This window comes from Tamandua tetradactyla, chromosome 14, assembly GCF_023851605.1.
Source record: "Tamandua tetradactyla isolate mTamTet1 chromosome 14, mTamTet1.pri, whole genome shotgun sequence".
In the NCBI taxonomy this organism is placed as follows: Eukaryota; Metazoa; Chordata; class Mammalia; order Pilosa; family Myrmecophagidae; genus Tamandua; species Tamandua tetradactyla.
The window spans coordinates 43,056,997-43,077,161 of NC_135340.1; the positions used below are offsets into that span (position 1 = coordinate 43,056,997).

The following is a 20,165-nucleotide window of genomic DNA, read 5'->3' on the forward strand; positions in this document are numbered from 1 at the left end:
ACTTGTTCTATGTTTCTAAACAGCCAAAGGAGAATTTTGCCTTAAATAGAAAAGGCAAACTATGCCTGTAGCTGATTTTGATGAGAGTTTGTACTGTTTTTGATGTTGTATTATATTTGTATTGTTATTGAAATAGTTTAAGGCTTTTGTGATATTGTGATGGAATCAATGTATTTGTATATGGAAAGAACATTACTTTTGGGGATCCAGAAGATAGAATGTGTTGGTTTGAAATTGTTATGTCCCCAGAAAAGTCATGTTCTTCTAATCAATTCTTGTGGGTGCAGACCTGTTGTGGGTGGGTCATTTCCATTAGGTTGTTTCCATGGAGATGTAACCCACCCAATTCAAGGTGGTTCTTAGTTCTTTTTACTGGAGCTCTTTTTGGGAGCATAAAAGGACAAGAAAAGCTAAGAGAACCCAGAGATGTTTAGAGAGAAAAAAGAAATGGCCAGAGACATTCTTGGAGATAGCATATTCAGAGCCCAGAGAGACAGAGAGAAATACCCTGGAAACTTTAAGAGTAACTCTCCAGGACACAGCTCAGAGTGGTGTCCCCAGAGGAGCAAGAAAGGACCCAAAGAAACTAAGAAAGAAAGCCACTGGAAACAGAAGATGAACGGAATGCAACCTGGGTGTAATGAACAAACAGATACTGCCATGTGCCTTCCCATGTAACAGAAGAAACTTGCATGCCATTGTTCTTTCTTCAGAGTTCAAGTGTCTTTCTCTGGATATCTTAATTTGAACATGTTAATGTCCTTATGACTGTAAATTTGTAACCTAATAAATATTTAAAAAAACAGTCCATTTCTGGTATATTGCACTCCAGCAGCTTTAGCAAAGTGAAACCCTTGGTCCAATGATTTTGTACGATTTCTAAAGACTCCTGTCTATCCTTACTTGCAAAACCAGATGGAAAAGATTATATAGTCTGCAAATAAAAACACTAAAAGTTACAATATCCCTTCTGAGGTCTTATCTGTCTATAGGACTCTCCATTTATTCTCCCTTCCCAATATGACCCACCACAATAACTGCTTTTTACCACCTTGTGATAGTGTTAGCATTTACCACACAGAGGATAGCCCTAAAAGCTCCCCTCCCAGAATCCTCTTATTTTCATATTTCTTCTCAATGACCTTAACCTCATGTTTTCACAATTCAGAATCAACATTAATATAACCCTGCAGCTAGCTGAACATGAGAGAAAAAATGAAGCCACCTGCTCTAAAACTCACTCCAATTCCCTTATGGGGTCTGAATTCTTAAATTTCATCCAAGTTTTTATTAGTACAGATGAAATTGCCAAGACAAAACAAACAAACATAAAACCAATTTACAGCCCTGCAACACTGTTTCCTCAACATACAGAATTCCCATTAGAATCACTGTTTAAGGAATCCCAGAGTTTCCTAGTGATGATTGGACATTGCCTAATATTAACAGAAACTACATTAGTGTGTTCTTAGGTTGGATTTTATATAGCCTTGTGACCAGTTCATTCTATGGTGCAATTAAATCACACCTCTTGCTCTCAAGACACTTTCTCCTCCAAACGCGTAGCCTGTTACTGCATCTGAACTGGTAAGCAGAGGCAATATTTCTAAAATAATGAAATGATATAGATGCCTTTTATAACTCATGCAAAATTTGGTGGATTTATTATAATCAAACATGAAAAGGTACTGTCTCATGGACAAGGTGTCAGAGATTTTGGAAAATGCCCACTGCCAAAAAATAAAAAAAAGAAACACAGAAAGAAAAAAACAAAGAAACTCAGAGCTATGAAAATGAATTTGCAAAATTTATGTGAAATTCCTAGTGCAGATATTGGCAAATAGAGAAATTCATTAAATGATTGCCCTTATTATCATTAGGGAAAAACTTTGAACCTCTAATGCATGTTGGGTATTATACCAGCTGCCAAGTTAATGGTAATGAATAAAACAAATAATACACAATCTTGGAAGGAGGACAAAAATATCACAAGTTACATTGTCAATACTATGGAGCGCAAAGGCGAGAAGAATCAATTCTGACTCAGTTTGTTAGGAAAAGTTCCTATAACTTTACTGAGGCATTGTAGGCAAATAGAAGGCAATAGAAAATAAATAGAATGATTCATTGATTTGGATAAATGCATTTCCATTTCCTAGGGAGTCGAATTTCCTGAAACTATCCTTTCTAGAAGCCTTACTGAGGAAAGCTGGGCCACTGCTATTTTAAAGCATTAGTACAAGCATTCACCTCTCAGTAACTAATGCCAATTTGAAAGAATTAAGTATTTTCTAAGCCAAAATAGGCACATATATTTTGGTTTTTACTAGTTCCAGGGGAGAAGTTCTAGAACCAGAATTCTGGATGTTAGATCTCTTCTTGAGGAGCTATACAGAATAAATAAGAGCTTGGAAAATACAAGTGTTTAGTTGACAAATAATACACATCTGTCTACAGTACTTATCTTAATTCTGCATAAACCACAAAAATTAGAAGAACATGGGTTCAGTTTTATACAAATGACCTTAACCATAATTGCCTCCCCTCTCTGTGTCCAGCTTCCATCAACAGCTATGATCAGTAATCATGCCAAACTCTTCTTCCAAATTAGAAGATCAACAATTCAATACCAATTTTCTTTCATTATAAATTGGGTTATAGAGCAGATGAAAGAATTGTAGTACTGAAAGGGCTGGTTAGGTAGAAAGTCAGGAAAACAAGTTTACACCTAATCATTTTATCCAAGGGACTGAGGAAAGAATGGGGCTAAGGAGTCAAAAAAAATGAAGGTCAGAAGGTTGGGTGGGGAGCCGGTAAGGGGAATCTCTAGTAAAGAAAGGGATTGAAGATCCTGAAACCTGCAACTGAATTGCAGAAGCAAAATTGTATTCCTGTTTGTTGCTTTTGTTTATTTCTTTTGTTATTAAATCCTATATAGAACAAAATCTTAAGACACCAAACTGGGCCAAAGTCATCTGAATTGGTGGGAATCAGATCTTAGAGCAGTGTTCTGCCTTCATAAACTTGAGCAGGTTAAGCTATCAAGGAAGGATATTTAATTAGGAAGATTTATAAATTTGGCAAGCAATGTATACAATTTTTAGTCACTGTGCTCTGGAAACCTTTGGTTTCTATCCCACAAGAATTTACAGAGGATTGCATCACACTCAATTGGCAGGTGAGCTGAATGGAGTCAAGCATACTTAGTTGCTTCTGATCAGCCCAGAAACCATGTGTTCATATCTACAGGGTAGCACTAAAGTCAGAAACTAAGAAAACACCAGAGTCCTAAGGTAAGATAAACTAGTTAGGTGAAGTCTTAGTGCACAGTTATCCAACAGGCCCTCCACAGAATCCAAATGGCAAGGACACAATCCAAGAACATCAACTAAAGTAAACTGAGAGGGGCTGGCAAGGAGTCAAGGAGGGAGTCAGCAACCTAAATTCAGAGAAAACCAGAATGTCAGATGAAGGAGTCCTAGGACCTGAAATAAAGGTTTTGCCCAGAAAAGATTTCCAAATATTCCTTCTGTGTCAATACAAATGCTTGCAGACAGGAGGAGGTAAGTTTGTTCTGGTATAAGAAGTACGGGAAAAGTGAGAGGCAACATTCTAACTCACTTGGTGTTTTCCTGCCTTTCAAAGTATTTCAGAAAGATCCAAAGTATGGAAATATGAATTCTGTGATATAATGATGACAAAATTATAAAAATTAATTTATACCCGAATAATTTTGGCATTCAGGGAGTCTCATTTGTTGTACTATGTACTATGGTAAAGCATCATATTCAGTTCATGTTAAAAGTCAATTTTTGGATGCAGCTAGTCGTACAATTTGTCGTAGTGAAAGGTAAAGTCCAGTACAGAGTAGAATATAATTTGTTGTGATTTAGAAGAAAAGTCTTATGGAAAGAAATCAATTCTATTCCAAAAAAACATTTCCTGTTAACTAGGTCATGCAAGAATTTTGACAGAGGGCGGCAGACAGTTCTACTCAAATTGCCCAAGGATTCTAACAATAACCTAGTGTACTAGTATGATACACCACAACTGTTTCAGTTTTCTGCTGTTTCCATTCTTTTAGATATTTACTTATTAATACTAATAATTTTATTATCAAAACTTCTGGTATTTGAAAAATATAAATACAAAAATATTCATAATTACTTATCTGATGCAAAGATATACAATGTTATGCTGAAGTTAAGCCTTAATTCTATGGATAAGAGTACTTTTGTGTCACAAGTCATGATTTTTCATCCCAGTCTGTTATCTATATAAACTTGAGGAAGTAAATAGTAAACTAACATTTATTGCTTTTCCAAGTATATACCAGTTGCTGTGCTAAGTGCTTTTAACATATAATTTCATTTATGCTATCTATCTCCAACTCTTGTATTGCTTGTAGATAAGATGTAGTCATTGAAATATGGTACAATTAATCATTAAAAGGCCTCTCCGAAGTTTATTTCTGGGAAAATTAATTTTCCTTATAATGTTTAGGTTTATGACCCATTTTAGAGTTAATTTGTGGAAGGTGTGAGGTATAATTTAGGCTTCTTTTTTTAAGTTTTGCATATTGAGAACCAGTTTTTCCAGAATCATTTTTTGTAAAGACTTTGGTTGTAATTTTTAGTCCTCCTTATGTTTTGGCTATTAAGCATTAATATAGGAAGGTACTTAAATCATTAAGAAAATCATCTTGCAGTTCTGTTTCCTTCAGTCCACTATGTCATCTTTCTTAACTCTTCTCCCTGGAGCATCACTATCTTACTCATTGTCTCAACTTCTTAGTCTTTCACTTGTTTTTATTTCCAATTCCTAATTCACACATGAAATGTTTGAAAACTGGACTTATTCACCTCTACTAAAAGTATTTTCACTGAGATCAATAGTGACCTGACTAATTTCAAATATAACAGTGCAATTTTTCATTATCTGTGAAAAGCCTAAAACATTTGATTCTATTAATTCAAAACCTTCGTTTAAACTCTCTTCTTCCTGGGTTGTTGTGATGCTCTTCAAAACCACCTCTTCAACAGTCTGCTGCAATCTCCTTAGGTATCTCCCATCCCAAGATTTCATCCTAAAACACTGCCTTTCATTATTGTTCACTCTGGCTTTCCTTTCTCTCTCCACTCTCTGATTCACTCCTTTTTATTGCAGGATCAGCCTCCATACCTTTCTTACTGTCCACCTGAAGTGTTGTTTCCTCTTTCTCTTCTAATTGTTAATATCTCCTCTTTGTAATGAGATGAACTTATTTCACCCATTTACAAACCTGGTATGGGCACTTTTTGTAGTTTCTATTTATTTATGGTAGATGTATAACACTTTTTTTCTCATAAAAAAGGAAATCAACGTTAAGGTTATATGCCATCACCATCTCTGTAAATAGAAAATTTTTAAGTTGATGCTTATTTGCATTATCTTCCTTAAAGCCTCAACCCTTAGCTCTCATGTGAGGCCTGTACAGGTGTCTCCAGTCTAATTAATCTCTCCATTCTCTGTACCACCTCATCATCAGCTTGTGTAATGGTAAAATTTATTATAGCATGACTTTATTTAAGTTCTGAAGTTAGTACTGAATCCATCTCCTCCTACCTCCAGCAGAGGGAATCCTACATCACAACAGGAATCCTATCCAGTATGCCCTAGGATTGCTTAGGTTCCTCACAAAAAGGCTTATATATTAATGGGGCTAAAAACAAACTGTTTGGAAACAGGTAAACCTTACTCCCCAGCATTTATATATATGTTATTGTGGACATATATATATTTTTTCTATTGAAGCAGTGAAGAATAAATTATTTGGTTGGAAACAGGTAAATATTTCTCTTAAAACTGATATATTTTATTGTAGAAATTATATTAAAACTTAAGGAATTCAATGCAAAAATTAGTCAAAATACAATTTCAAAATCAAATTATTATTATGCTAAAGAATTTTCAATTCTTTCATTTATGAACTTTTATTCTTTATTGCTTTCAGATTCCTGGAGAAATTTTACATTTTCCTCCTGTTCTCCTACCTTTAGTCTCCTTTCTTTTTCCCTTTCTTTTACCTTACCTCACCTTCCCAGAAATCAATGTTAACAGCCTGATGTATAGTCTCCTTATGATTTTATAAACTTCAAAAAGAAAAAAATACCAGGTATGTTTTCCTGAAAGTAGTTTTTCCCCCTTAGCAATATATCATGGGTATTCTTCAAGATCAGTAAATTCAGTTCTGATTTTACCGTTTTTTTTTTTTTTACATGGAAAGGCACCGGGAATACAGCCCTGGTGTCTGGCATGGCAAGTGAGAATCCTGCTACTGAGCCACCACGACCCGCCCTGATTTACCCTTTTAAGAGCTGTATAAAATTCTATGGCATGGATATAGCATGTTGTAAATTCCCTTACAGATGAGCAATTACTTTGCCCCTACTACCCTTTTTCAACATAGAAGCAGTGATAAAATGAGTTACTGTAGACGTATATTTTCATATGTTATTCCTTTCAATTTTGTGGTGCTGGGAACCAGAAAGAAGTCAAAAGTAGGTGCTTTGCACTTTAATGGATGATCCCAGTTTTCTTAAAAAAATGATCTTTGGTAGTGTGAATACCTTTTCATCACATTATCATGTGATGTGAATGTTTTCATCTCTTGTATTGTTTAGCTATCAGATGGATGGAAAGTGGTATCTTCTTATTTTATTGTGGATTTTTGACCACTAATAAGATTATGCATTCTTTCCCACAGATTCAACAATTATTTTCAGTTTCACTCTGTGAAATGCCTATTTGTGCATACCATTTTTCTAAATTTTCAGTGGTTTCTTTAAATGTAAACAGTCAGGGCATGTTTTTTATAGATTGTGGACATTAACATTACATTTGTCAGATCTTTTGACATCATTTACCCTGTCAAATGTTTGCTTTCATATTTTACTATATTATTTGTTACTTTAAGAATAGTTTGTCATACATGTTTATGTGTGCTTTAATATGTATAATATGCTATAGATATTATGTATAAAATCCTTTATACTTCTGGATTTTATGTTTTTCTTTTAAAATCACTTAAAACCTATTTTTTATCTTAAATTTTCTTTTTGCCTGTAATAATTTGCTTTTCAAGTTTTCTGTTTTCAAATTCTATTTCCGTGTGAAAGAGAATAGTTTACATGAACTCAAAATGATGATGTCAAACCTAATTGTTAGAATATGGGCCAGTTATGATAAATTTTGTATTGATGGTAGTAACCATATATGTAGAAAAGTTCATATAAATAAATATTCATAATGGTCTGCTAGGCATACTGTACTTTTCTAAATTAAATTGTGTAAGTAAATGATTAAAATGTACAGAGAAAAGTCACATATATTTTATTTTATTCATTTTATAATTGGCAGTGGGGTCTGGGTATAGGGCTCTGATAATTGTGAGAAAAACAACTGGGAATGAGCAATGAGCTCAGAATAGAACTAGGAAAATAGACTTACAAACAGCAAAATAGAGAGAATTCTGAACCATGTACATTCATGCACTGACCTACACTCTTTAGATATGAACATTTATTTTTTATTTCATTCAGATTAGCTGATGGCACCAAAGTCAGTAAGAAAAAATATGCGATTTAATACTATTATTGAAAAATATAAAGTTTAAGTGAAAATCAGAAAAAAAACCCCATAGATCAGACAGAGGGACAAAGGAGAAAAGCTAGTAATTCAAAAATTCTGTTCAAATAATGAATTATGCATTTATTTCATAGATTTTTGATTTACCTCATCATGACATTTCCTTGAGAAACTAAAGTTGAAGAAATTTAAAGTGGTCAACTTCAGCAGGCCCTAGTTTTAATAATGGAGATCTTGGTATTTCCATGCACTCACTACATGTGAACACATATGCATTACCTGGGAATATCAGATCAAAATGGTTTTCTCAGCCAATTTTGGAGCAATTTCATGAGAATGTACCGATGGAATACAATTTACTCTGCCCACATACACTTAAGAGTTAGGCAATGTCAAATGACCGTCTCGACGTTTAAGAGTAAATCTGCATAATTCAGGTCTATTAATCCTTATATTTTCTTGAAAATTGTGTTTAATATCAATTAACTCTATAGTTGATTCAGCATTCAATTTAAAATCAAATCATGGTCTCAAATTAGTGTTTTATGGTTCCATTAAAGGAAACAAATTGTGAATTGTATACTTTCAGCAGTATCTTTTTAAATATAGAAGAGAACACAAAATTTGTACTATATACTGAGGATGTGACACAAATAAACCAACTCATTTACTTTATGAGAGCTGGAAAAGATAATCTGCCCTCTTTCTGCTTCTCAAAATCTTTCCTATCTCTCCAATGACCTAAGTGTTCATGTGTAGCCTGAGCTGGAACTGAATATGAAGGAAGACCAAGATGTACAAATGTGTTACTAGCCTCACCTTTCAAACTAACCAAAAGGTAATTTTCATTGATTTGGCACTGTATGCCACACAATTTTTATTGGCTTTGTGGTTCTGTGCAAATGATCAAACTGAAAATTTCACAGGAAAATTTAAAATACAGTCTTAGTGCTAAAAAGACTGTTTCCTTGAAGAAAGGGTAGGAGTCTTAAGTCATGATTAGGGTTACTGCCTTGTTAATCACTATGAATTCCTTTTGTTGTTTCTTATTTTCCCTCTTTATACAACATCTAGCAAAGTCGTGCAAATGGACACATGGATCTTGTGAATAACAAATCAAGTGTTTCTGAGTTCATCCTGATGGGACTTTCCAGTTCTCAAGAAATTCAAATTTTGTTTTTAGCAATCTTCTTTCTTGTCTATGTATCCACCATAGTGGGGAACTTCCTCATTGTGATATCTGTGATACTTGATAAACTTCTTCGTTCCCCCATGTATTTTCTTTTGGCAAATTTATCAGTTTTTGATTTATGCCTATCCTCTGTGGCAACTCCCAAGGTGATTGCAGACTTGCTTAGAAAACTCAAGACCATATCCTTTTGGGGATGCATGGCCCTGATGTTTTTCATGCACTTCTTTGGGGGTGGTGAGATGTCTCTCCTGATAGCAATGGCCATTGACAGGTATGTTGCCATCTGCAAACCCCTGCACTACAAGACCATCATGAGTCACAGGGTGCTTATTGTGTTTCTATTGCTCTCATGGGCAATTGGGTTCCTATGTACCACAAGCCAGATGGTGTTCACAGTTGGTTTACCCTTCTGTGGTCCCAATGTTGTGGACAGCATTTTCTGTGACCATCCCCTGGTCATCAAGCTTGCCTGCACCAGGACATATATCCAGGAACTCCTGATTATTGTGGACAGTGGGCTTCTGTCGCTGGTCTGCTTTATTCTTTTGCTGATATCCTACATCATCATGTTAGTCACCATCTGGTAACACTCCTCCAGTGCATCCTCCAAGGCTGTGTCCACTCTCTCAGCTCACATCACTGTAGTAACTCTCTTCTTTGACCCAGCTATCTTCATCTATGCTTTTCCATTCAATAGCTACCCTTTGGATAAGTTTCTTTCAGTGTTTTAGTCCATAATCACCCCTTCCTTAATCCAATTATTTATACTCTGAGGAATCAGGAAATGAAAGCAGCCATTAAGAGACTATGCAGCCAACATATTGGTCTATGGCTGGCCCATTAAATATTGTCTATCACAGCATGATTTAAAATTTTTGTTTTCTGTTCTTTTAAGATTTTAAGACAAATAATTATTTAAATAATTACAATGAAGATATTAACTAATATCAATTATAGTACTTCAAAATGCTTAGCAGAGAGTTGATTGAAAAATTTTAATGAAAAATAATAACAATTACAATTAATTGACATTCATTTCCATGCCTGAAATTATTAAAATATGAATATATAATATCCCCTTATAGAAATATTATAATGTTTTTGAAGTTCAAGATGCAAATATGGAAAACTTCAGTAAAATAACTCAAATTGGTATTCAGTTTAAGTTTTATTTTTAAATTATAACAATTGTTGTTAAAAATATGTATCAAATACCAATGTTATTATTCCTGGAGGAATTATGACTTGAATTAGGATGAATAACTTTTTTATTACATTGCCTCAGTAAGAAAATCACACAAAGTTGAATGTAAAAAGATGCTTAGAAATAAATATTTCAAACATTTCTTGAGTACTCAATTTTCTAAAAGTCAACATCATCTGAAATATTATGGATTAAAATCAAGAGCTCTTTCTATATTGCAGTGCCAAATCATGAAGTTCCATAAAGTAGTAGGCAACAGAGTAATTATAAATCTTCACCATGGTTGATTTTTTTAACTCTACTAAGATTACCACTAATCAATACAGACCATAAAGTTGAAGAAAACTCTCTCCTCTCTCTGCTCTCTCCATCCTCTTTGTCTGCAAATGCTTTTGATATGATAATACAAGATTTTTCTTCTTGTTAACAGAAAACTTGTCTATGAATTCACTTATAGGCCTTGGTTGGCAACGACATTGCCTATTTTAATTTTACTTGAATGAAATCATTCAATTATTAAATTAATTATAAATATTCAAATTCATAAATTATTGCAAGTACAGTTTACCCAAGCATATCACGTATGATAGACTCATTTGTTATTAATGCACTCACTATTTAAAATTTTTAAACTCTAGGAAATTTCGAGAGAAAGTTTGGATGGCTGATACACTTGGTGAATTCACAATCCACTTAAATAATGAGAGAGTAAGCCCTTGTTCTACTTTAGGGAAAACCAAGAGGTTTACATTAATAATTCCGTCTGGTAGTTGACGACCTGTATTCGTCTTGTGCATAGGTTCTCTGTCCTTTTTTTTTTTTCTTTTTTTACCTGCAAATGATTGTCCTTTATATTCCTGGAAATAAAAAAGATAACCCATATATATATTTAGAATCTCACTGTGTTAACATTTCACTGAAGCCATCACTGTACCACAGCTACAACTGGCAGGTTAAATAGCAGTGCCAAAGAGCTGATGCAATCATATATTTTTAAAAAGATGAGACAATTTATATAAAATTTGTTTATTGAATGTAAAAATAGTATTCTGATGATGAAGGTAAAAGGATGCAAATATCCAGAGAAGATGATGGCTTAGTAAGACACGCGGGTCTTAGTTCCTCCTCCAGAACAGCTACTAAAGAAATAGAAACAGTACAGAACAGCTCCCGGAGCCACAACAGAGACCAAAAAGACAGTAAACCCCATTCAGGAATGGTTGAACCAGCAGGGAGAATCCGCAGCGGTGAGATGACCAAGGGGCCCGCGCTTCGCTGGGATGGAGTGGCTGGTGGCTGGAGTCCCTCCCTCCCTCTTTCTTGGGCTGGCTGGGAGAATTGGACAGGCGGTCTTCTCAAGCCGCAGTGGCTGGTGCCCCCCATGCGTGGCCCCCCGGACCGGCTGGGAGAATTTGATCGGAGGTCTCCCAAGCCATGGAGACTGGCGACTGGCGTCCCTTCCACACACAAGGCTTCCCAGTCCAGCTGGGAACATTGGATAGGCATTCCCCAAGACGCGGTGGCCGGTGTCCCCCTGCCACGGTTGGCATCCTGGGCCAGCTGGGAGATTTGGACCAGCACTCCCCCAAGCCGCAGAGGCTGGCGAGCCTCCCCACATGTGGATTCCCGGGCCAGCTGGGAGATTCAGATCGGCACTTCTCCAAGCCTCTTCGACTGGCGACCCTCCCCCACAGTGAGAGTTTTCCAAAATTAAAGGAGCCACAGCATCTTTTACTGGTGGGACCCACAGAGAGACGAGCACCACGAGCGCCACCTACTGGGCAGGATAAGAAAAACAGAGCCCAGAGATTTCACAGAAAAATCTTTCAACCTGCTGGGTCCCACACCCAGGGAAATCTGATTAAATGCTCAGACAAGGCAGCAGAAAATGACGGATCACCCACGGAAAATTGAAGATACGGCCCAGTCAAAGGAACAAACCAATAGTACAAATGAGATACAGGAGCTGAGACAACTAATGCTGAATATACGAACAGAAATGGAAAACCTCTTCAAAAACCAAATCAATAAATTGAGGGAGGACATGAAGAAGACATGGGCTGAACAAAAAGAAGAAATAGAAAATCTGAAAAAACAAATCACAGAACTTATGGGAGTGAAGGACAAAGTAGAAAAGATGGAAAAAACAATGGATACCTACAATGGTAGATCTAAAGAGACAGAAGCTAGAATTAGTGAACTGGAGGATGGAACATCTGAATTCCAAAAAGAAACAGAAACTATAGGGAAAAGAATGAAAAAACTTGAGCAGGGGATCAGGGAACTGAATGACAATATGAAGTGCACAAATATACGTGTTGTGGGTGTCCCAGAAGGAGAAGAGAAGGGAAAAGGAAGAGAAAAATTAATGGAAGAAATTATCACTGAAAATTTCCCAACTTTTATGAAAGACCTAAAATTACAGATACAAGAAGTACAGAGCACCCCAAAGAGAATAGACCCAAATAGGCGTTCTCTAAGAAACTTACTAGTTAGAATGTCAGAGGTCAAGAGAAAGAGAGGATCTTGAAAGCAGCAAGAGAAAAACAATCCATCACATACAAGGGAAACCCAATAAGACTAAGTGTAGATTTCTGAGCACAAACCATGGAAGCTAGAAGACAGTGGGATGATATATTTAAATTACTAAAAGAGAAAAACTGCCAACCAAGACTTCTATATCCAGAAAAATTGTCCTTCAAAAACGAGGTAGAAATTAAAACATTTTCAGATAAAAAGTCATTGAGAGAATTTGTGACCAAGAGACCAGCTCTACAAGAAATACTAAAGGGAGCACTAGAGTCAGATATGAAAAGACAGAAGAGTGAGGTATGGAGAAGAGGGTAGAAAGAAGGAAAATCAGATATGATATATATAATACAAAAGGCAAAATGGTAGAGGAAAATATTATCCAAACAGTAATAACACTAAATGTTAATGGACTGAATTCCCCAATCAAAAGACATAGACTGGCAGAATGGATTAAAAAACAGGATCCTTCTATATGCTGTCTACAGGAAACATATCTTAGACCCAAAGATAAACATAGGTTGAAAGTGAAAGGTTGGGAAAAGATATTTCATGCAAATAACCACCAGAGAAGAGCAGAAATAGTTATACTAATATCCAACAAACTTGACGTCAAATGTAAAACAGTTAAAAGAGACAAAGAAGGACACTATCTACTAATAAAAGGAACAATTAAACAAGAAGACATAACTATCATAAATATTTATTCACCGAACCAGAATGCCCCAAAATACGTGAGGAATACACTGCAAACACTGAAAAAGGAAATAGACACATATACCATAATAGTTGGAAACTTCTATTCACCACTCTCATCAATGGACAGAACATCTAGACAGAGTTTCAATAAAGAAATAGAGAATTTGAATATTACAATAAATGAGCTAGACTTAACAGACATTTATAGGACATTACATCGCACAACAGCAGGATGCACCTTTTCTCAAGTGCTCATGGATCATTCTGAAAAATAGACCATATGCTGGGTTGCAAAGCACGTCTTACCAAATTTAAAAAGATTGAAATCATACACAACACTTTCTCAGATCATAAAGGAATGTAGTTGGAAATCAATAATAGGCAGAGTGCCAGAAAACTCACAAATACGTGGAGGCTCAACAACACAATCTTAAACAATGAGTGGGTCAAGGAAGAAATCACAAGAGAAATTAGTAAATATCTCGAGGCAAATGAGAACAAAAACACAACATACCAAAACCTATGGAATGCAGCAAAGGCAGTGCTAAGAGAGAAATTTATTGCCCTAAATGCCTATATCAGAAAAGGAGAAAAGGCAAAAATGCAGGAATTACCTGTCCACTTGGAAGAACTGGAGAAAGAACAGCAAATTGACCTCAAAGTAAGCAAAAGGAAAGAAATAACAAAGATTAGCGCAGAAATAAATGAAATTGAAAACATGAAAACAATAGAGAAAATCAATAAGACCAGAAGTTGGTTCTATGAGAAAATCAATAAGATTGATGGGCCCTTAGCAAGATTGACAAAAAGAAGAAGAGAGAGGATGCAAATAAATAAGATCAGAAATGGAAGAGGAGACATAACCACTGACCCCAAAGAAATAAAGGAGGTAATAACAGGATACTATGAACAACTTTACGCTAATAAATGCAACAATTTAGATGAAATGGACGGGTTCCTGGAAAGGCATGAGCAACCATCTTTGACTCAAGAAGAAATAGATGACCTCAACAAACCAATCACAAGTAAAGAAATTGAATCAGTCATTCAAAAACTTCCTAAAAAGAAAAGTCCAGGAGCAGATGGCTTCACCTGTGAATTCTACCAAACATTCCAGAAAGAATTAATACCAACTCTCCTCAAACTCTACAAAAAATTGAAGTGGAGGGAAAGCTACCTAATTCATTCTATGAAGGCAACATCACCATCGTACCAAAACCAGGCGAAGATATTACAAAAAAAGGAAACTACAGACCAATCTCTCTAATGAATATAGATGCAAAAATCCTCAACAAAATTCTAGCAAATCGAATCCAACAACACATTAAAAGAATTATACATCATGACCAAGTAGGATTCATCCCAGGTATGCAAGGATGGTTCAACATAAGAAAATCAATTAATGTAATACATCATATCAACAAATCAAAGCAGAAAAATCACATGATCATCTCAATTGATGCAGAGAAAGTATTTGACAAGATTCAACATCCTTTCCTGTTGAAAACACTTCAAAGGATAGGAATACAAGGGAACTTCCTTAAAATGATAGAGGGAATATATGAAAAACCGACAGCTAATATCATTCTCACAGGGGAAAAATTGAAAACTTTCCCCCTAAGATCAGGAACAAGACAAGGATGTCCATTATCACCACTATTATTCAACATCATATTGGAGGTTCTAGCCAGAGCAATTAGACAAGGAAAAGAAATACAAGGCATCAAAATTGGAAAGGAAGAAGTAAAACTATCACTGTTTGCAGATGATATGATACTATATGTCAAAAACCCGGAAAAATCCACAACAAAACTACTAGAGCTAATAAATGAGTACAGCAAAGTAGCAGGTTACAAGATCAACATTCAAAAATCTGTAGCATTTCTATACATGAGCAATGAACAAGCTGAGGGGGAAATCAAGAAATGAATTCCATTTACAATTGCAACTAAAAGAATAAAATACTTAGGAATAAATTTACCTAAAGAGACAGAAAACCTATACAAAGAAAACTACAAAAAACTGCTAAAAGAAATCACAGAAGACCTAAATAGATGGAAGGGCATACCGTGTTCATGGATTGGAAGATGAAATATAGTTAAGATGTCAATCCTACTTAAATTGATTTACATACTCAATGCAATACCAATCAAAATCCCAAGAACTTATTTTTCAGAAATAGAAAAACCAATAAGCGAATTTATCTGGAAGGTCAGGGTGCTCCGAATTGCTAAAAGTATCTTGAGGAAAAAAACGAAGCTGGAAGTCTCACGCTGCCAGACTTTAAGGCATATTATAAAGCCACAGTGGTCAAAACAGCATGGTATTGGCATAAAGATAGATATATCGACCAATGGAATCGAATAGAGTGCTCAGATATAGACCCTCTCATCTATGGACATTTGATCTTTGATAAGGCAGTCAAGCCAACTCACCTGGGACAGAACAGTCTCTTCAATAAATGGTGCCTGGAGAACTGGATATCCATATGCAAAAGAATGAAAGAAGACCCATATCTCACACCCTATACAAAAGTTAACTCAAAATGGATCAAAGATCTAAACATTAGGTCTAAGACAAAAAAAAAACAGTTAGAGGAAAATATAGGAGATATCTTATGAAAGTTACAATTGGAGGCAGTTTTATGGACCTTAAACCTAAAGCAAGAGCACTGAAGAAGGAAATAAATAAATGGGAGCTCCTCAAAATTAAACACTTTTGTGCATCAAAGAACTTCATCAAGAAAGTAGAAAGACAGCCTACAAATTGGGAGACAATATTTGGAAATGACATATCAGATAAAGGTCTAGTATCCAGAATTTATAAAGAGTTGTTCAACTCAACAACAAAAAGACAGCTAACCCAATTACAAATGGGAAAAAAGACTTGAACAGACACCTCTCAGTAGAGGAAATACAAATGGCCAAAAGGCACATGAAGAGATGCTCAATGTCCCTGGCCATTAGAGAAATGCAAATCAAAACCACAATGAGATATCATCTCACACCCACCAGAATGGCCATTATCAACACAACAGAAAATGACAAGTGCTGGAGAGGATGTGGAGAAAGAGGCACACTTATCCACTGTTGGTGGGAATGTCAAATGGTGCAACCACTGTGGAAGACAGTTTGGCGGTTCCTCAAAAACTGAATATAGAATTGCTGTATAACCCAGCAATACCATTGCTGGGTATCTGCTCCAAGGACTTAAGGGCAAAGACACAAATGGACATTTGCACACCAATGTTTATAGCAGCATTATTTACAATTGTAAAGTGATGGAAACAGCCAAAATGTCCTTCAGCAGACGAGTGGCTAAACAAACTGTGGTATATACATACGATGGAATATTATGCAGCTTTAAGACAGAATAAACTTATGAAGCATTTAATAACATGGATGGACCTAGAGAACATTATGCTGAGTGAGTCTTGCCAAAAACTAAAGGACAAATACTCTATGGTCCCACTGATGTGAACCGACATTCGAGAATAAACTTGGAATATGTCATTGGTAACAGAGACCAGCAGGAGTTAGAAACAGGGTAAGATAATGGGTAATTGGAGCTGAAGGGATACAGACTGTGCAACAGGACTAGATACCAAAACTCAAAAATGGACAGCACAATAATACCTAATTGTAATGTAATTATGTTAAAACACTGAATGACGCTTCATCTGAGCTATTGTTTTTTTGTTTGTTTGTTTGTTTGTGTCTTTTGTTTTTTTCTCTTTCCTTTTATATATATATTTTTATTATTATTATCTTTATTTTTTCTCTATATTAACATTCTATATCTTTTTCTGTTCTTTTGCTAGTTCTTTCCCTAAATTGATGCAAATGTACTAAGAAATGATGATCATACATCTATGTGATGATATTAAGAATCACTGATTCCATATGTAGAATGGAATGATTTCTAAATGTTGTGTTAATTTCTTTTTTTTAATTAATAAAAAAAGGATTCAAATAATTTAGGACACCTAGCTTAAGGAAAATTGCATCTAGTTACAGTAAGTAATGGAGAAGGCATTCTGTGACTGATGAATAACACATTCCTCTGATGAGAATTGTCAGTTTTGTTGTTGAGTTTTAATTTTCCAAACATAAATTTGGATTAGTTTAATCCAGACTGCATAAAAAGACAAAATAAATTAAGAAATAGACTTTATAGGAAAATTAAATTCTTCTTTGACCAAGTTTAGCATTTGCAGTATGTCTGGAATTTAGTGTAATAAGATGCCATATCAAAAAAATGATAAAAATTGATTTAATATTCCCTGTAATTATTTTCATATTTACTTTGAGTATTTATTTTAATTTGAATAGCATTTATGGAATGCCATTGGTTTATATTATTAAATTTAAGTCCATTTCTTCTTATTTTTCCCTTGTCTTCACTTATTTTCTTGATTAACTCTTGACATTTTACTTAAGGCAATTTTATTGCTAATACATTCATTTTTGTGAAATTTTCAAGTCCAATATGAAATCCTAATTTTCTAAATCCCCTGACTCTTTTCTACCTATTTCTAGATTGATGTTTTGATATTATTTTATTTGATCAGTATATGAATATAAAACCCTTTTCACTTAAAATTAATATTAAAACTATGTCTGTTAAAATAATATATAAGTATACTATTTTAATTTGAAAATTTACAGTGGTTATTTTGATTACTAATCTTTTCCCTTTCCAAGTATTTTCTTTGTTAATAAGTGAACTTTACTTGTGGATTACCATAGCCATACATGGCTTCATATGTTCATGAAAAGATAACATCAAAAACACCTGATCACTGCAAAATCTGATCCCCAATTATATTCAAAACAATTATATTCAAAAAATTCAAAAATTGCTATTACAATTTTCTACAGAAACTAATTGTTCAATTTAACTACTTTTGTGGAAAAGTATGGAAATGACTTTGTCACTAAACACAAACACAGGGGACTAAACCCGCCTGCCCTAGCTTTTCTTATTCCCATAAAGCAAGCAATTGCAGAGGAAAAAAAAATGGATGAAAAGATTTTTCATCTTCAGCTACATGAACGGCATGTCTAAGTTAGGTTCACCCATTTTCATGCCATTCAGTTCCTTTTCAGCCATACTTCCTGCTAGAGAGAAACCAAATACAGCTTGAGAAACTTTTCATTCTTTTTCAGGATACTAATATTTACATAATAAATGATACTTTTTAAAGATTTCCATCTTTTACATTAAAATTTATCTTAAGTTAGGAGGACTTCCGTAATTTTTCTTGCTCTATTTTCACTTGTGCCTGAGTAAAAAAAAACAGATAATCTGATATTACTGTATAAATTATTATAATGAATTATTTCATTTATCAGAACAGATTTAAATACACATATGTAGATATAGCTGGACATTTTTCATGTAATATACTTTAAAAATTAAAAAAGCTCCTAATTAATATATACCACTTTCTGTTTTTAATGTTCCTATTTTATATGTAACATACTTTTGTGAGTTTCCTTGAAGTATTCTACTCTTAGTATTTTCGTAAAAGGACTGTATCATTTAAAAAAAATTACAACTCGTATGTAGACTTAATTTCTGCATGAATAAGGATACCAAGGATGCTGACAACAATTCTTTATTTAAAAGAAGCTAGGTATTATGTTAGTTTATTCATTAGAGCAAAATGCTTTTGCTAAACTATTTCTTTTTTACCATTCTTCCTGAGTAAAATTTTTTTTTGATCCTGATACTGTGAATATCCTCACAAATGTTAGGAAATTAGAACTTGTTAAAGAACTAGAATTTTGTGAGCACACATACATAGCAAGATGTACAAAATTACACATATGTTACCTTTCAGAGGTTCCCTGTATCTCTGAGATTGAGAGTTGATTTATTTAAAATTTACAGAAAAATAAATCAATACACAAAAGGGTCGACAATATGTTTCCCTAGAAAATGTTGGAGGCCACGAGTCATTTTTGAATATTGACTTAGTTCATTTTTTTCTTAAACTCTGATATTTAGGACAAACATATCATCTGACTATTTGATGAACTACTAAGGGAAAAATTGAAATTTTGACATGATTTTCAACATTCTGTACTGGTGCTCCCTATGTAGGAAGTGGGATAAGTATGCATTTGTTTATTGAGTGTGTGTGTGTTTGTGAGGGGTGAATCAATCTATAAATTTAAAAAAAGAAGACAAGAAAAAATGAAAAGAAAGGTGGTATTCAAGGACCTAACTCAAGTTGAGGCCAAATATGAGAAAGGTGAGTAGAACGATTTAAATGGAGACTGAGAAAGTAAGATAGAAATCATATAACAGTCACTTAATCTGAGGTATCATCTAAATTCATTTGCTAAGTATAGGTACAAAGCATTAGGCACAAAAAGCTTGGACAATGCAAAATATATATTGTTGTCCAGAAAATTCCTGGAAAGCTCATCATATTTTATTGTTCTAATTTCTCTATGGGAAAGAGGCTAATAATAAATGGCAGAAAATAACCACTTTAAACCTGCAGGAGCCACTGAAGTCATTGGTATTTAATTGGAAGATATAATAGAGTGTAAAAAATTCAATGTATCTGGTAAAAAAGTACACTGATATACTGTGAGGTTATATAATTCCACTCAAATGCACATCTCTGAATCTTTCAAATTGAGGGAAGATAGAGGAGTAAAAATTGAATACCTAATGCAAAACTAAATGAGCATGTTCTTATTTACTAGAACTCTCTCATTTGACTGATACTCATTTCACTTATTTTGCTCATTGATTCGTTGAACTTATGGGTCATGAACTCATGATAGTAGTAATAATAAATTCACACAGGTATACAATTTATACAGGTAACTCCATTCATGTAACTTTACAACATATTTCTCATCTTTTTCATCTTTCTGGTAGAGGTGAAATACAACA

The 20,165-nt window shown here is 34.4% G+C and overlaps 1 pseudogene; it reads left to right on the forward strand.

Annotated features, from left to right (window-relative positions):
- The first annotated feature begins 8,721 nt into the window (after positions 1 to 8,721).
- Positions 8,722 to 9,662, forward strand: LOC143655386 (olfactory receptor 4K13-like; annotated as a pseudogene).
- Positions 9,663 to 20,165: the final 10,503 nt, after the last annotated feature.